Here is a 15,488-nt window from a genome sequence, read left to right as displayed (position 1 = left end):
AACCCCTGTTCCTGTTCCTTGTCTGCCGGTTCCGGTCCGGCCTTTTTAATTCCCTTGTTCTGATGGATCTCCTGGTTTTGGACTTACGCTTGTGTTTTGGATATTCCCTAAGGACTATTCTTTTGGATTGTTCGCCTCGGCCACACCTTCCCCGTGCACCAGCGCACCTTGGACACGCCCCCTTGTCTTCATCCCCGTTTTCCTGCATGACGTTTCCCCAGTGTTTCCCCACTTCGTCGGATTGTGTCGTCCGCATAGGGTCCGGAAAGAACTGTTCGTTACAGTTATACTAAAAAACTGATAAATCTGCCTCTAAGCAAGAAGATTAGGGTTCTCAGTCTCACTTCCTGGAGGACCTGGTATCTCCTGGTTTGTGTTTCATCTCAGAACTCCACAGGTGCTCTAATCATGTAAATAAAAACAAAACTGTAATACTTCTCCCCAACATCAGAGGTGTTTTGTAGATAACTGTGCCTTAAGTCACATGAATGTTCTGTGTTATCAGCAGTAGGAAACTGTTACACTCTTTCCTGTAGGAGCACAAAATTACACACCTGAAACACCACAGCAACTGTTAGAGCTTGTAATCAACCAGTCAATCAACCTGTTGCCGTGAAAACACTATCAAGCTGAAGATCAATTTCACCTATGTGTAATGAAATCCTTCACTAACATTGTTCCAGCAGGTTATAAAAAACAGCCTCGAGATTAACTCCCAGCTCACTCTTACTGCTTTGTTTATCAGTTTCTGCTTCTTGGCTTCCCTGGCTTTCATTGATTATATTCTTCACCATGTCTATGGATCTTTTTGTGCTTCACTTGTGTTTTCTAGTATTTTGAATCGCTCTTGCTTGCATTCTCTCCTGCACTATGAACTTGCTCGCTTTGCCTGACTATGCTTCCAGATTTCCCTTTGTGCCTCAAGCCTTGTGTCTCAGGCTTCATATCCTGTTAAGACTCCAGCTATGGACTTCACTGTCTGCTGCACTCAACAGCCTGCTAGTGTGTATGCCTGCATGTTGATTCACCCCCTGCCTGAGACCACTGTGCTCTGTCAGGATAGTGCAGCAGTGTTACACAAACAGTAAGAAGAATTCCATGTGTAACTCGGAATATAATTGGCTGAATTGACTGTCCAGGTTGGAACAAAAAACAGAAGACTTCAGGTCTTCTAGGAATAGAGGTGGAGATGCCTGATGCAGATCCTTCTTTGGTAGATTTACTGATATTTTTTTTTGTGCAGAGACTGGAGACTCAGGGGGTTAAATTATTTTGTGGGTCTAATGGAGCAACACCTTTCTGCACATTCTGAACCCTCTGCTCCAGCTTGAGTCTCCCAGTAATGACCGTCTTGTCGTCATCTGAGATCTTAATGAGCTGCATGATCACAGACCACAGTGGTTACTATCTGATCTGTTTTGGGGAACGGGGGTGCACTTCACTGGAACAGGGCTTTCCTGGTGCATGAGGTTGGCAATCAAGCACCAGGGATCAGTTACATGTAATACGTTAAGTTAAATATCCTTCTAGTTTTACCCTCAAGTGTTCTGTACATTTAAGGGTGTTCCCTGATAGTTTGTTTTTTCACGTTGTCTTTACTATTGTTTCAAATTGTAAATGATCTTGCAGGCAATACTCACAATATTGGAAAAGGCAAATAAACAATCTCACCTGATTATCACATCAGTCAGATCCACAAGTTCCAAATCAAAACGTAGTTCTTCCAAAAGGGCAGCACAGTGGCACAGTGGTTAGCATTGCTGTCTTGCAGAGCTTGGGTCCTGGGTTCAGTTCCTGGTGGGTTATCTCTATTGAGGTATGTATGTTCTTCCCATGTTTGTGTGGGTTTCTTCCAGGTGCCCCAGTTTCCTCCCATAGTCAGAAGACATACTGGTAGGTTAATTGGCTTCTGGGAAAACTGGGCTTGGTGTGAATGTGTGTTTCTGTCTGTTCTGCAATAGATGTCCTTGTGTTTGTTGCTTGCTGGGATGGGTTCTGTGTCCTCTGCAACCCTATATTGAGTAAAAATGTTTAGAAAATGGAGGGATGGATAATCTGCCATCACCCGATTTTCCAAGGAAGGCACAGTTTTCTAGTCCCTGAGAAAAACTCCTGCTTACACTTGATCTTGATCAGACTGAGATTTTTTATAGGCTATTGGACTGTCTGACAGGAGTATTTATCCTAGTTTGGGCTGTGAAATTTAACAGTGTTAAGTTACTAAGATCACTTTTTCACGTCATCTGCAATATGTTTTTTTTTAAATAAAATAGATGAGGAATAAAGTGAGTCAAGTTCTGTTTTCAATGACAACTGAGAGACGTTTATATTGGGGGGGTGAACGAGCAATCTGAATGAAAGGTTTTGTTCAAGGGTCCAACAGCAGCATCCTCCTGAGGTCTAAACCTATTGCCTTTGTCTTTGCTGTCCTTTAATAGTTATTCTTTTATATTGTATATGTTGTGTTTTTGAACATTTATGTATTCATGCTTGGTATTGTTTAAATATTTTTGTAATGCCAAACACTTTGAGGTTTTTCCTTCTTTTGTGACATAATAATAGGATTGGCAGTTATCACTAACAATAATAGCAGATAATGAATTGATATTTGTTGGGAACTACAGTATCAAGCCCTTTTATTTTGTCTGGGTAAGACCTAGAACACAGATCATCAGTACCTTTAGTCTTATCAATTTTCTCAAAGATGACAGGACAGAGTAGAAACTGAGCTGCAGAGTATATACAGTGAGCTGAAGAGTTAGCAGTAAGACCCTGGATTATCAAGCTTCTAACCATCAAGTGGATTCAGTGTTTCTTTCAGTCTTTATCACAGTTTGACTTTGTTGAGTTACACTGCAATAGACTAATTAGTGCACATGAATATTAATAATTGTCTAGAGTCTTTAAAAGGGACCTGTAAGCTGATCTGGGTGTCAGAGAAAGAGAGACAGACTCTCAGAGCAGGTAGAAGAGAGTTAAACCCAGCCCTTGTGTCATGATGTAGACAGCAGTGTTAGAGGGAGAGGAGCCCCTGGAGACTCTTCTCCATCTGGGCTGTCCTGCCCTGGCCCAGCTGGAGGGCTCATCCTGTCTATGCAAATCCTCTCAGCGGCAGCTTCAGTTTCTCGCCACATCTTGTAATTTCGTAGCCAAAAATACCCAGGGGACAGTCTGAGCTGAGTACAGCCTGGCTGATTTGCCTAGCGTGGGGGAGATAGGGCTAGTTTAGGGAGGTATCATACTGTGGTGGTGTCAGAGATCTGCACCTGTTCAAGGACAGGAAAGCAAGAGAGCAGATCATGGGTAACTCCCAGTAACACTTTATATAAAAAGTCACTGAGGGCTTATAAATATTAACACATATTTCAGTAACTCTGTGCTTTAAGCATCTCCTATGAGGTGTGACCAATTTTACTGATGTACAGTAAAGTTGTGAGTTGTAAATGCATCGTGAAGACCTGTTTAATGCTGTTAAATACATTTCTTAGTCATAAGTGATTACATTTAAATGTATTTACTAATAGTCGATAAACTGTATTGTAGCAACAATAATAGTACAGTAGCAATAATATCTGTCTATAAATGGAAACTGGATAATGAAATTGGACAATTTGTCATGCTCAGTCATTAGTAATGTGTGTGTGTGTATATATATGTATGGTGAAATTTTTGAGTGGGTCACACAGTGGTCAGCATTGCTGCCTCACAGGACTGGGACCCTGGGTTCAATTCTGGACCTGTGGTGGTATCTGTGTGAAGTTTGAATGTTCTCCTCAGGTTTGCATAGGTTTTCTCCAGATGCTTCATTTTAGCCCCACAGTCCAAAGACATAGTGGTAATTCAAGTAGGCAGCTGTGTCAGCATGTGTAGGCTGCAAAGGAACAAGTAAAGGTTTAAACCTTTACTTATTCCTTTACTGTACTGGTAGATGACTTAGCTTCTGGGAAAACTGGCCCTGGTGTGTGTTTGCTGGTGTCCCACCTAGCATGTATTCTGCCCTGTGCCTGTTGACGGTGTTGGGATAAGCTCTTCCACAGCCCTGAATTGGGTAAAGCAAATGACAGGAAGTAAAAACACACAAAGGCATTTCCTGTTCATCACTCAATTGATACAGAATACTCTTTAGAACACCTGAACATCCGACTGTGTTATTGCATACAGACTAGAGAACCTGAATCTTCAAAGGGAAATAGTCTTGGTTTGTGTGAAATCACTGAAGAGACATGGACATGTGAGTGTGTGTGAGTGAAAGAGTTACTGTAGCAGAAGAGTGTGAGTGAGCAGAGTTACTGTAGGAGAAGAGTGTGAGTGAGCAGAGTTACTGGAGGAGAAGAGTGTGTGTGAGCAGAGTTACTGTGGGAGAAGAGTATGTGTGAGCAGAGTTACTGTAGGAATGACTGTGAGTGAGAAGACTTACTGGAGGAGAAGCAGCAGCACTCAGTTGAGATTGTGTGGAACAGCTAGAGGCGCTGATGGCATCAATCAGTCTCGTATTCTGATATAACTGAAAACAAGCTACTCCGGGTACACTGTATCAAAATGGCTGCTGAAGAAAGGAAGAACAGACACAGCAAAAAGCACAGCTGCACAGGCTGGCAAAGTGAATTCAGTGAGCAACCAGCACACTCTCCCCTCTTTGCAATCCAGGTCAGAGGAGAGACACTCGAAAAAAGTAAGAGTTTACAGGCAGAGGTGGAAGACACTGTGTAGAGCACTGCCCTCTGCTGGATGATGATGATAACAGTGCTACATATCTGAAAATGATTTATAACCAATAATTAAACACTCTATTATTCTGCTGGTGATGTAAGTACAGATCTGTAACTTAGATATTTACTACCAGCAACACACGAGGATAAATACATTCTATAACACAAACACAACACACTTCTTGGGATTTAGGTGACTGCCTAGGGCCCTGAGCCTGTCAGGGTGCCCCCTCAATTTGCAACATGACATTTTCTTTAATCGGTATGTTCAAATGTTATGAATGCATTCAAAAATTAATTTCATGCAAACACCACTTTCCTCATTGCACAGCACACAGTAAAAACTGCACCAGTCACAAGGAATCTCAGCCTTTCACATAGTCTGAGTTTCTTTTGACACTGAGCTGCACAAAGCAGTGCTAACAACGCAGGGACTTGACAGATTGTGAATGTGAAGTATACCAGTTGGCTAAAATGGTGTCTTTCAAAGAAAAATTAGCTGCCAACTGTAAGGGGTGATCTCTAAACTTTCTCTCCACTCTCTCTCAGCTCTCAGATCAGCTGGATCACTGATTGGTCTGTGAGTCAAGCTTTTAACCTCAGAGTCAGTTTAGGTTTTAATTCAAACTGACCCAGAGAAGGTTAAGAATAGAAGGTACTTAGTTGCTTACCTGGATACAATTCAATCCTGCTTCATTAAACCAAAAAACTTTTATCAACATATTTACACAAGCTGACCGGTTAATAGACTAAGCTTATTCTGTGACACACAGCAACCAGCTTTCATTGGAATTCTTTCTGGTATTTGAACAATCTTGTCATGGTAATGTCTTAGTTGAAGGAAGAAATAGGAGAGTTAACATAGGTTTATCACCATCATTCTGATGATCAAACACTGTGATCTTTAATTACAACTAACATGTAATGAAACATTACAATTTACCTTTTACTTGTCTTACAAACTATGTATATGTTGTAAGGTTTGAAATAAAAAAATGAGCATCAATCACACAGTGGGTCAACTACTATTGTATGAAGATGTAATTTATGATTTTGCCTTCAGAAAACCTAGGTGCTTTGATTTATAGAACACTTTTTCATAAAACTTTCTCGCCTGCTCAGCCTTACTGATCTCACCTCCCTCCCCTCACAATGCACTTGTTTTTATTTTTTTCTGCTTAATTTCATATTTACTGTATTTCTAAAATTAATTTCTTCGAAGTTTCAGTGCAGTAATTTATTATTTGCTATAAATTTGAAGTAACAGAGATCCTGTTTATTATTGTTATAATTTTCCTTTCCAAGCTAAATGATGATATATTGGTAAAATGTTTGCTTCTTGTTTTTGTTTGTAAGGTATTCATTACTTATCTCAAGATTGTCTATATAATGTGATGTTAATATTTGAAAAATGTCCTATATATTTAGTACTAATAAAAACCTAAGATTAATAATGTATTCTTTGCATTAAAAAAGGCATTAACACATGAGTCATCCTTTGCCTTAAAATTAGAAATCTTCATAATGCAGACATAAAGACTCAGGTATGTGTGAAAGCTTCTCAAACAGTGCCCTCTAGTGCAGATTTGCAGATCAGTGTCGGTCTGTACTGCAATGGACTGAAAGGTCAGACTGATTCATCACATTACCTTCAACTGCTGTGCAGCTGACATTATGACTGTGAGAGATACAATTAAATCTGATCCATGTGAAGTGTAGCCAAGTCATTCCATCTGGAAAAATTGGTATTGTCTTGTTCCAGGATTCGTCTGAATGCAGCTAATTTACTTGAGGTTGAACAAACTGATCTTTACCATTTATTAAGATGATGGAGACTCCTGTGGAAACTATATTCCCCAGCAGCCTGTGGGAAAAAACCTACCTTCCTCAGTCAGCCAAATAGTTGATTTTAAACAATTGGTCAGATGGCAATTTAAAAAACAGGAAGAGGAGGCTTTCAAGAATGGTCATGTTACTCAGGTTGCTTAACATTTTTTTACTTTCACTCTTTATCTCTAACCCTGGTCCTAGACAATCTAGATACTATTACAGGTCACCTACTGGAGTGTGACCCTGGTCAGTACCTGGATGGGAGACCTCCTGGGAAAAACTGAGGCTGCTGATGGAAGAGGTGTTAGCGGGGCCAGCAGGGGGCACTCACCCTGCGATCCATGTGGGTCCTAATGCCCCAGTATAGTGACTGGGACACTATACTGTAAACAGGCGCTGTCCTTCGGATGAGATGTAAAACAGAGGTCCTGACTCTCTGTGGTCATTAAAAATCCCAGGGTGTTTCTCGAAAAGAGTAGGGGTGTAACCCTGGCGTCCTGGCCAAATTTCCCCATTGCCTTTACCAAACATGGCCTCTAATAATCCTGAATTCTGTGAATTGGCTTCATTACTTTCTGCTCTCCTCCCCACTAATAGCTGATGCGTGGTGAGTGTTCTGGCGTGCTATGGCTGCCGTTGCATCATCCAGGTGGAGCTGCACATCGGTGGTGGTGGAGGGGAGACCCCATTACCTATAAAGTGCTTTGAGTGGAGTGTCCAGAAAAGAGCTATATAAGTGTAAGCTATTATTATTATTATTATTATTATTATTATTATTATTATTATTATTATTATTTTGACTTAAAATAAAATGCTTATAAACCCATTTCTACCCTGTGGAGATATGAGGAGTGTCCATATGATGATGGTGAAGAAAGTCATTGTTCCTGTGGGTTCTATTGCCATGAAGGGCAGCACTCAGTCATGAAGTGTTAAACTCACAGGGCTATAAACACTCCCAGAGCACTGAAGCATGTGCTGTGAATGTAAAGTGTATTTTCTGTGCAAAATGTCTTCCTGGGTTCAACAACACTTGGTTTTGGTGTTGTGTGTTGTGACAGAGCAAGATGAGTATTGTTATTCTATTTTCACGCCTGTCTTCTTTGTAATTAAATAAATTAAGAAATTAGCAGTGGAATGAAACCTCAACCTGGAAGCTGTTAAAGAAAGCAAGATTATTCAGTCAACCTGTAAACTTTAGTGTATACTGTATGTTAGTAAATATAGTATGTTTTTTTGCTGACAAAATCTGGATTTTCAGTTTCATTAAGTAGGGTTAAATTGCATCCAATTAAATAACTATAGCAATAAATCTTCCAAAGTCAACATCCTCTGGGGCAGGTTAAGGCGACTAGCCTGACTTTGTGGCAAAAAACAGTGTCCTGCAAAAAAAAATGTCATTTTTCTTCAGGGATCCAGTTCACATTTGAGCTTTGCACGGCAAATAAAGTGTAGCAATCACCAAAACAGTTTGCTAATAATTTTTGTTTGAAAGATACTATTTCAGCAGATAGAGTATACTTTTCATTTTCAATATCTTAAAATTAATCAAACATTATAGACCGAGCCGCCTAAATGTGTATATTCACTTTTAACCCTACACTTTTCATTACTAAATAATAGTTTTAATTAGTTCTCAAAATATTTAAAATGCAAGTGATCTCCAATATCCTATAAACCCAACCATTAAGTTTGTTATCACAGCAGCAAAACTATTTTGAATAAACATTCTTTTGCACACTGCTTGTGCTGACTTGTATTTAGTTGTATGTTATTTAACTTTGTTGCTGCTGCTGCTGTTTTGTGTTTATGGTTTGGCGTTTCCTTAATGTCTTTGTATTGGAGCATACATGCAAATAAGCAATACATTACAGTTGTGCATATGACAAATAATCTGAACTGAGAATAGCATGATGCTGACAACAAAGACAAACTGCACAACGGGTGTATTATACATTTTGTTACCAGCAAAATCAAAATACAGTACCACTGACTATATATCACAAGACACAAGTGTTTTCAACAGTGTGTTTCCTAACCTGATACAAAAGAATAAAGCAAATTGATCTTTTTAATAGGCATATTTATGTTAGCATTTTAGTTTAAGGAAGCTCCAAACTCCATCAATATTGCTCCAGAATCCATCAATTCTCCAGCAAATTACAATTGCAAAAGCAAACATTTGCCAAAATCCTTAAAAAACAATTGTCCCCTACTTTGAAAGAAAAAAGAGATTAGAGTAAAACTCAAGTAAGTTCATGTTGTAAAAATAGTGCAATTGCGTGAGTTTACTTTGTAAGGAAACAATCAGTAGAAAATCAAGGAGTCTTCACAAGGATTTAAAACACATGAAAGACATTTATTGATGTGTACATAAAATATTCAAAATATCAAGCTGATACAGAAAATATATATTGTATAAAAACAGGAATATTACATTCATATAGCATTGGTTACACTCACTACCTCATCAGTCTCCTTAAAATAATCAACATTCAGGCACATAAATTAAATTGATATTAACGTTCCCAAGAGTGAAGATTGAATTATACTCATCTACAACTGTGGATTCAAAACTTCCACACAGACGAATGAGGAAAAGTCAACTGGGTCTGTCACAGCGCTGTCCAATCCATGCTCTTCTGGCTTGGTGCCACTCCAGTCCTGAGGCAGCTCAAGGTATCAGGGAGAGAGACAAGGATCCTGCTGTTGCCTCACACACGCTGACAGTTGATTCCATCAAATGGATTGTCTGGCTAACATTGAGATGAACTGCGGCAAGTCACACATTAAAGTGTAGAAGCTCGGTTTGCTCCTGGCGTAGCAGCTACTGCTGGATAATGCTCTATTCAGGCCTGTCGACAAAATGTCCAACCGTATTGCTCCGGTGATCAATTGGATACACGGTAGTAGCTAGCTGGTCTCAAAGTCCTGCTGCAGGCTAGACCTCAGACAGAATTCTGTCTTCACATATGGGCTCACCCTTTAATTCTAACTCAGCAGTTTGGGAAAAAGTTTAAGCACCAAAGTTTAGACAGCAAGTGTGGCAGGCACATGGTTATGTTGTCAGTTAGTCAGGTTGGTCCAGCAGAGAGAGGAGAAAATATGATTAGTGATTGGTCAAAAAGATACCGGGTGAAGTGTGTACCCACACCCTCCAGCATTCTGATTGTTTGATCCGATTGTTGGATGATTGACCGTGCCCTGTGACTTTTAGGATTATCTCCAGATAGTCTGTGACTATGTGCCTCTGCCATACATTCCAACACCAGCAGTGGACATCGATCAAAAAGGAGTATTGACACGGATCTGGACTGTCCTGGGAAAGATCCTTATCCAAAAAATAAGCTAATCTCCCTCACTTGCTTACACAAAGACCACAAGATAATCTTGTGGTTGACAACAGAGAGGGGACTCTTTTGCTGTTTTCCTGTGACAGCAGGAAGCTGTTTGGTCCAGACACACAAAGAATTTTAGAAATACTTAATAATACTCAATTCTAAGTGAGATAATAGACTTTGTCCTTACACTATAAATAAAAAAAACTGTAAATATTATAGCATTCCACCTCTCTCCTTCATATTTGTTTTTTGTATACCTCCTCCACCCGATCTCCACCTTTGCCGCTACCCCTTGGCTAATGCCTCTCTCTGCATGGGGGTCCCAGCCTCCTCGTCCTGTGTCCCACAGCTTGTCCCTCGGTCAAGTAGATTAAACAACATTTACTACAACAAAAACACTCAATGAAAATTTTTAAATACACTTCATTCTTGGGGGGTTTTATTCCTTGTGAATGTTGTTTTGGCTAACACTACAATTTAACTTATGCCGATATAAAAATAATCATTTTTGCATGCATAGCTGTCATTTTTATTACAATAATTCTATCATGATCCATGTGTTTTGCTGTAGTTTAATAGTCTACCAGCACATGCTATAGCCTGGAAATGTATGTGTTTGATTATTATTATTAAGCTTTTTTCTGCAGTAAGAAAGACTAATATTTTCATCCAGTGAGGTCAGTTTTCTGGACATGGTCCTCTATCTAATTATTGTAATGAGTGTCTATTCATTATAAAGAGTACAGAGAATTGTCAAAGCCCAAAAACAAGGGCTGACAAAGAGCTGAAGGTTTTCTCTGTGAAGCTTGTTTCTTCTGGAATGACAGGGTGCTGTTAGTCACATGCTGTGGGTCAGCATCATGGATGATCTGCAACAGAGAACAGAGTTTCTGCTTAGAAGGAGTGCTGGTCAAAAGCTTCCTTTTTATATATCCTCCAAAACATATAAGCAAGGAAAACACTAAACTGTGATTTCACTTAAATCTAATAATAGCTGAAACATGTTTTGTCCACATTCTGTCACAAGAGAGCCAAGAGAAGAAGCACGTAAGATCGTTTATATTTAGAAACACTCTGAGCACTAACAGGATAGTAAAGATATAAAATATTTTTTTCCTGCAAAGAGAGTAGTTGGATGCTCTTAGGAGTGGTGTAGCAGATACCTTGATTCTAGGCTGTTAGTGAGCTTCTAACTCAACACCCTTGCAGCCGCATGAGGAATTCTTAAAGTTGAGTACAAATCGGTCTCATCTGCAGCTTCTAATGCAGGTGCCATGTTCTCTCTCTGTTGTGGAAGGTAAAGAAGAAAAAAATAAAGGTGAGCTTACAGCGAGGCTTTTAGAGAAGAAAAATTCTGCTCTGCTGTGCCATACAGTTAATTTATATAATCAGGAGCTCAACTTTTTAAAGGTGAGCAGCAGTATTCTGAATCTTATTGAATAATCTCCAACTAGCCAGTTTAAGAATATACAGATGCAGCCATTCAAAGTGCGCGGTACAGACACGTACCGGAGGTAATTGGCTACGGCATTGCGCATCGTGAGGTGCGGCATCACGCAAGATGACGCGGGGTACCGTGGTACGTGAATGGTTGACCGACAGGGGCACTCGTGGTCCCTTGGTCTGTCGTAGAAAGACTTACAGTAAACGTCTTTACTGTGCCCGTTATAGATATTGAATTTTACCACTGAAGGGAAATCTTAGTAGCTGAGCATAAAAAGAATAGGAGCATACTGTAACGTGTGTGAAGGCCATAAACGATATTAATTTTGGAACATAAACATACAGTATATAACTGGTCTTGGTACTTAAAAGAAAAAATACACACCAGTATTCCATTTCTCCCTAAACATTTTAAGCATCGAAGTCTTTAACTAAAGAGATACCGGAGTCAACAAGCATACTTTTAGAATTTGATTAAAAGGGAATATAATATGGAATCGCGTATCTAAAGAATTTAATAACGATATGATTAGTGTACTGCGACAGGGCTGTGTAGGGCTGTTTCGCTTCTCTTTTCATGTAACTTCCCTTGTAGCCTACTGGTCTACGTGACTGACTACTAACTCATGGGTTGTGTGTTCAAATCCAGCTGGTGCTGGACTTTTCCTTTAACAAACATTTATTCGAAAAAATAGAATAGAGATATTATGGACAATCAATTGACTTTTATATTTCAAAATATCACAACATGATCGATTCTAAGTCATTTTTGATAACAATGAATAGTCACCTTCTTCCCTTCTGACAACGGTCCCTGCTTCTGCTTCCTGCTTCTATTGTGTGTGTGTGTAATAGAGTAAATTTTTATAGAGAAATGGAGGCTGGACAGTATGCGTTACAATATAAACATTAATATTGATTTAAATCGTGTTTTGATTTAAATCGCAAACACGTGTTTAATTATATGTTTTTTTTAATCATAATCAGGCTAATGCAACATAAATTGATACAGTATCTTTGTCTTTTAAGTATCTTAATAAACTTTCAGCATAGCTTTCTACCCGATTAGATTTATATTTCTTGGGATTTTGGGATCAAACGTGGAAGGATTAGATTGTAATCGTTTTTATTTTTCAAATACGTTTTAGAAAAGTGTAATCTATACCTGCCCAGACTGTACGCCTTCCTATACCCCGCCTTTTATTCCTGTCCTGCTCTTACCCGCGCACCCCAGCCGGGCACTCTTCGGCCTCTGCCTGGGACGAATGTGTATTTTGATATTTACACCCGGAGCGGCACCGAGGGAGCATCTGCATTTATAACTTAGTTTTTAAAATTAGTCAAGCAATATGAAGCATCTCCTTTTACTTTTAAGTCACTTAAATACATTGAGCACAGCTTTCTCACCACTTAAGATTAGTTTTTGATACCATCCTTACACAAAGCAGAAACTTTCTGATGACATACAGTACAAGTGGAAAGATTACAGATTTTAATCGTCTTTAATTTTGTTACGTTATACGTTTTAGGAACGTTTCATCTAAACAAACACCACAAAACTATTCTCGATTGTATTTCTGAATGTTATGTTACACCTACAGTAGTTCACTGCTTTAAATACATCGAATTAAGAAAGTTAGGTGTAGCAATTTAGATCTTTTTTTCTGAACCAGGGAAAATCTGATCATGTTTCTCTATAACAATAATAAAAAACTTTATTTTACATATCACCTTTAAAAGTGGCATCTCAAAGCAATAAAGTAGATCGAAAAACAGTTAAAAGGGACCAAAGTAAATACCAGACAAACGCAAACGCACTTTTAATAAAATGCTTTTATTCATTCAGCAGAGAGTGAGAGGGACATCCAGCAAAGAGAGACACACACACCGGTTTCCATTGACAAAATTGTTTTTTTTCAACTCCTCTTGTCTAACAGGAATGTTTTGTTTGTGGACAGACTGTTAGACTAGAGGAAAAGAGCGCCTCCTTCTACGAAGCATTTCGTTGATCTGATCACGAATTCTTTTCCAGTCGCACGAAGTAAGGGTTGTAAAGCGCAAAGTAAAGCGCTGATTCTTATGGAATGTCTTCCGCCGGGGATTCCAAAAAAATATTATTTTTTAATCGCGTATCTAAGGAAAATTGCGGTATAACTTTGTTCATGCACATCATTATACAGTATCTCATTTTGTATTTCGATTTAAAAAAATCGTTTGCCCAGCCACTATTGTTGTTATTGTTTTTATCCTGTAAAGCGCTTTGAGGAGCACAGCTTTCTCACCACTTTCTCACCTTCTCACCACACCATCCTTACACAAAGCAGAAACTGATTGTATTTTCCGATGACATACAAAAGCAAAGATTACAGATTTTAATCGTCTTTTTTCTGAACCAGGGAAAATCTGATCATGTTTCTCTATAACAATAATAAAAAACTTTATTTTACATATCACCTTTAAAAGTGGCACCTCAAAACAATACAGTAGATGTAAACCACAGGTTACAAAGTAAATACCCAGACAAACGCAAACTCATTTTTAATAAAATGCTTTCATTCATTCAACAGAGAGAGAGCGTAAAACCTGAGTGTAACAGCTGTTCCTTTTTCTGATCACTCGCACTCTGGATAAACGTCTAGCCTGTCCAGTTCTTTGTTTTCCTAATTTGCCGATTATGCCTGCTGCGATCCACTCCTACCCTCACACCTAAAGAAGACTATTTTAAATTTCTTTGCGCATCCTTAAGGTGATATCACATAAAGGTGATATGTAAAATAATGTTTTTTTTATTGTTGTTATAGAGAAACATGATCAGATTTTCCCCGGTTCAGAAAAAAAGATCTAAAGTATACTAGTTAAGGAAAATAAATCTTAACGGGGAGAAAGCTATGTTGAAAGTTTATTAAGATACTTAGAAGACAAAGATATCAATTTATTTTAGTCAAAATTGTATATATCACCTTTAAAAGTGGTATCTCAAAGCAAAGTAAATACCCAACACTGATTGTACCCATCTGTCATGCTAATAAAACACCTTGAATTGAATTGAATTGAGGGAGAGAGGGGGGGAGGGCGACATAACCAGGACACAAGGCAAATAAGATACACTCCACAGGCATTCACAACAGCAACATATGAAACGTTTGTACATATAGTTAAGTAATCTTAAGTGCTCAATGTATTTAAGGGACTTAAAAGTAAAAGGAGATGCTTTATATTGCTTGACTAATTTTAAAAACTAAGTTATAAATGCAGACGCTCCCTCGGTGCCGCGCCGGGTGTAAATATCAAAATATACATTTGTCCCGGGCAGAGGCCGAAGAGCGCCCGGCTGAGGTGTGGGGAAGAGTAGGACAGGAGTGAAAGGCGAGGTTTAGGAAGGCGTACAGTCTGGGCAGGTATAGATTACACTTTTCTAAAACGTATTTGAAAAATAAAAATGATTACAATCTAATCCTTCCACATTTGATCCCAATATAAATCTAAACGGGTAGAAAGTCTGAATATGCTGAAAGTTTATTAAGATACTTAGAAGACAAAGATACTGTATCAATTTATGTTGCATTAGCCTGATTATGATAAAAAAAAAACATATAATTAAACACGTGTTTGCGATTTGAATCAAAACACGATTTAAATCAATATAAATGTTTATATTGTAACGCATACTGTCCAGCCTCCATTTCTCTATTAAAATGTACTCTATCACACACACACACACACACACACACACACACACACACACACACACACACACACACACACACACACACACACACACACACACACACACACACACACACACACACACACACACACACACTAGAAGCAGGAAGCAGGGACCGTTGTCAGAAGGGAAGAAGGTGACTATTCTATGTTATCAAAAATGACTTAGAATCGATGTGATATTTTGAAATAAAAAAGTCAATTGATTGTCCATAATATTGCTATTCTATTTTTTCGAAGAAATGTTTGTTAAAAGAGAAGTCCAGCACCAGCTGGATTTGAACACACAACCCAACAGTTAGTAGTCAGGCATGTAGACCAGTAGACTACAAGGGAAGTCACATGAAAAGAGAAGCGAAACAGCACTACACAGCCCTGTCGCAGTACACTAATCATATCATTATTAAATTCTTTAGATATGCGATTCCATATTATATTC

At 38.7% G+C, this 15,488-nt stretch overlaps 1 protein-coding gene across 1 annotated transcript in view; it reads left to right on the top strand.

Moving 5' to 3' along the window:
- Positions 1-15,488, top strand: part of LOC148646899 (protein NLRC3-like) — a 1,251,308-nt gene that overhangs the window by 518,561 nt on the left and 717,259 nt on the right. The gene's annotated exons all lie outside the window — the stretch shown is intronic.

The sequence above is a fragment of the Lepisosteus platostomus genome, chromosome 16, assembly GCF_059453375.1.
Source record: "Lepisosteus platostomus isolate fLepPlt1 chromosome 16, fLepPlt1.hap1, whole genome shotgun sequence".
In the NCBI taxonomy this organism is placed as follows: domain Eukaryota; kingdom Metazoa; phylum Chordata; class Actinopteri; order Semionotiformes; family Lepisosteidae; genus Lepisosteus; species Lepisosteus platostomus.
Note: the sequence above shows the minus strand (reverse complement) of the source record. Positions and strands in the feature narration are given on the sequence as shown.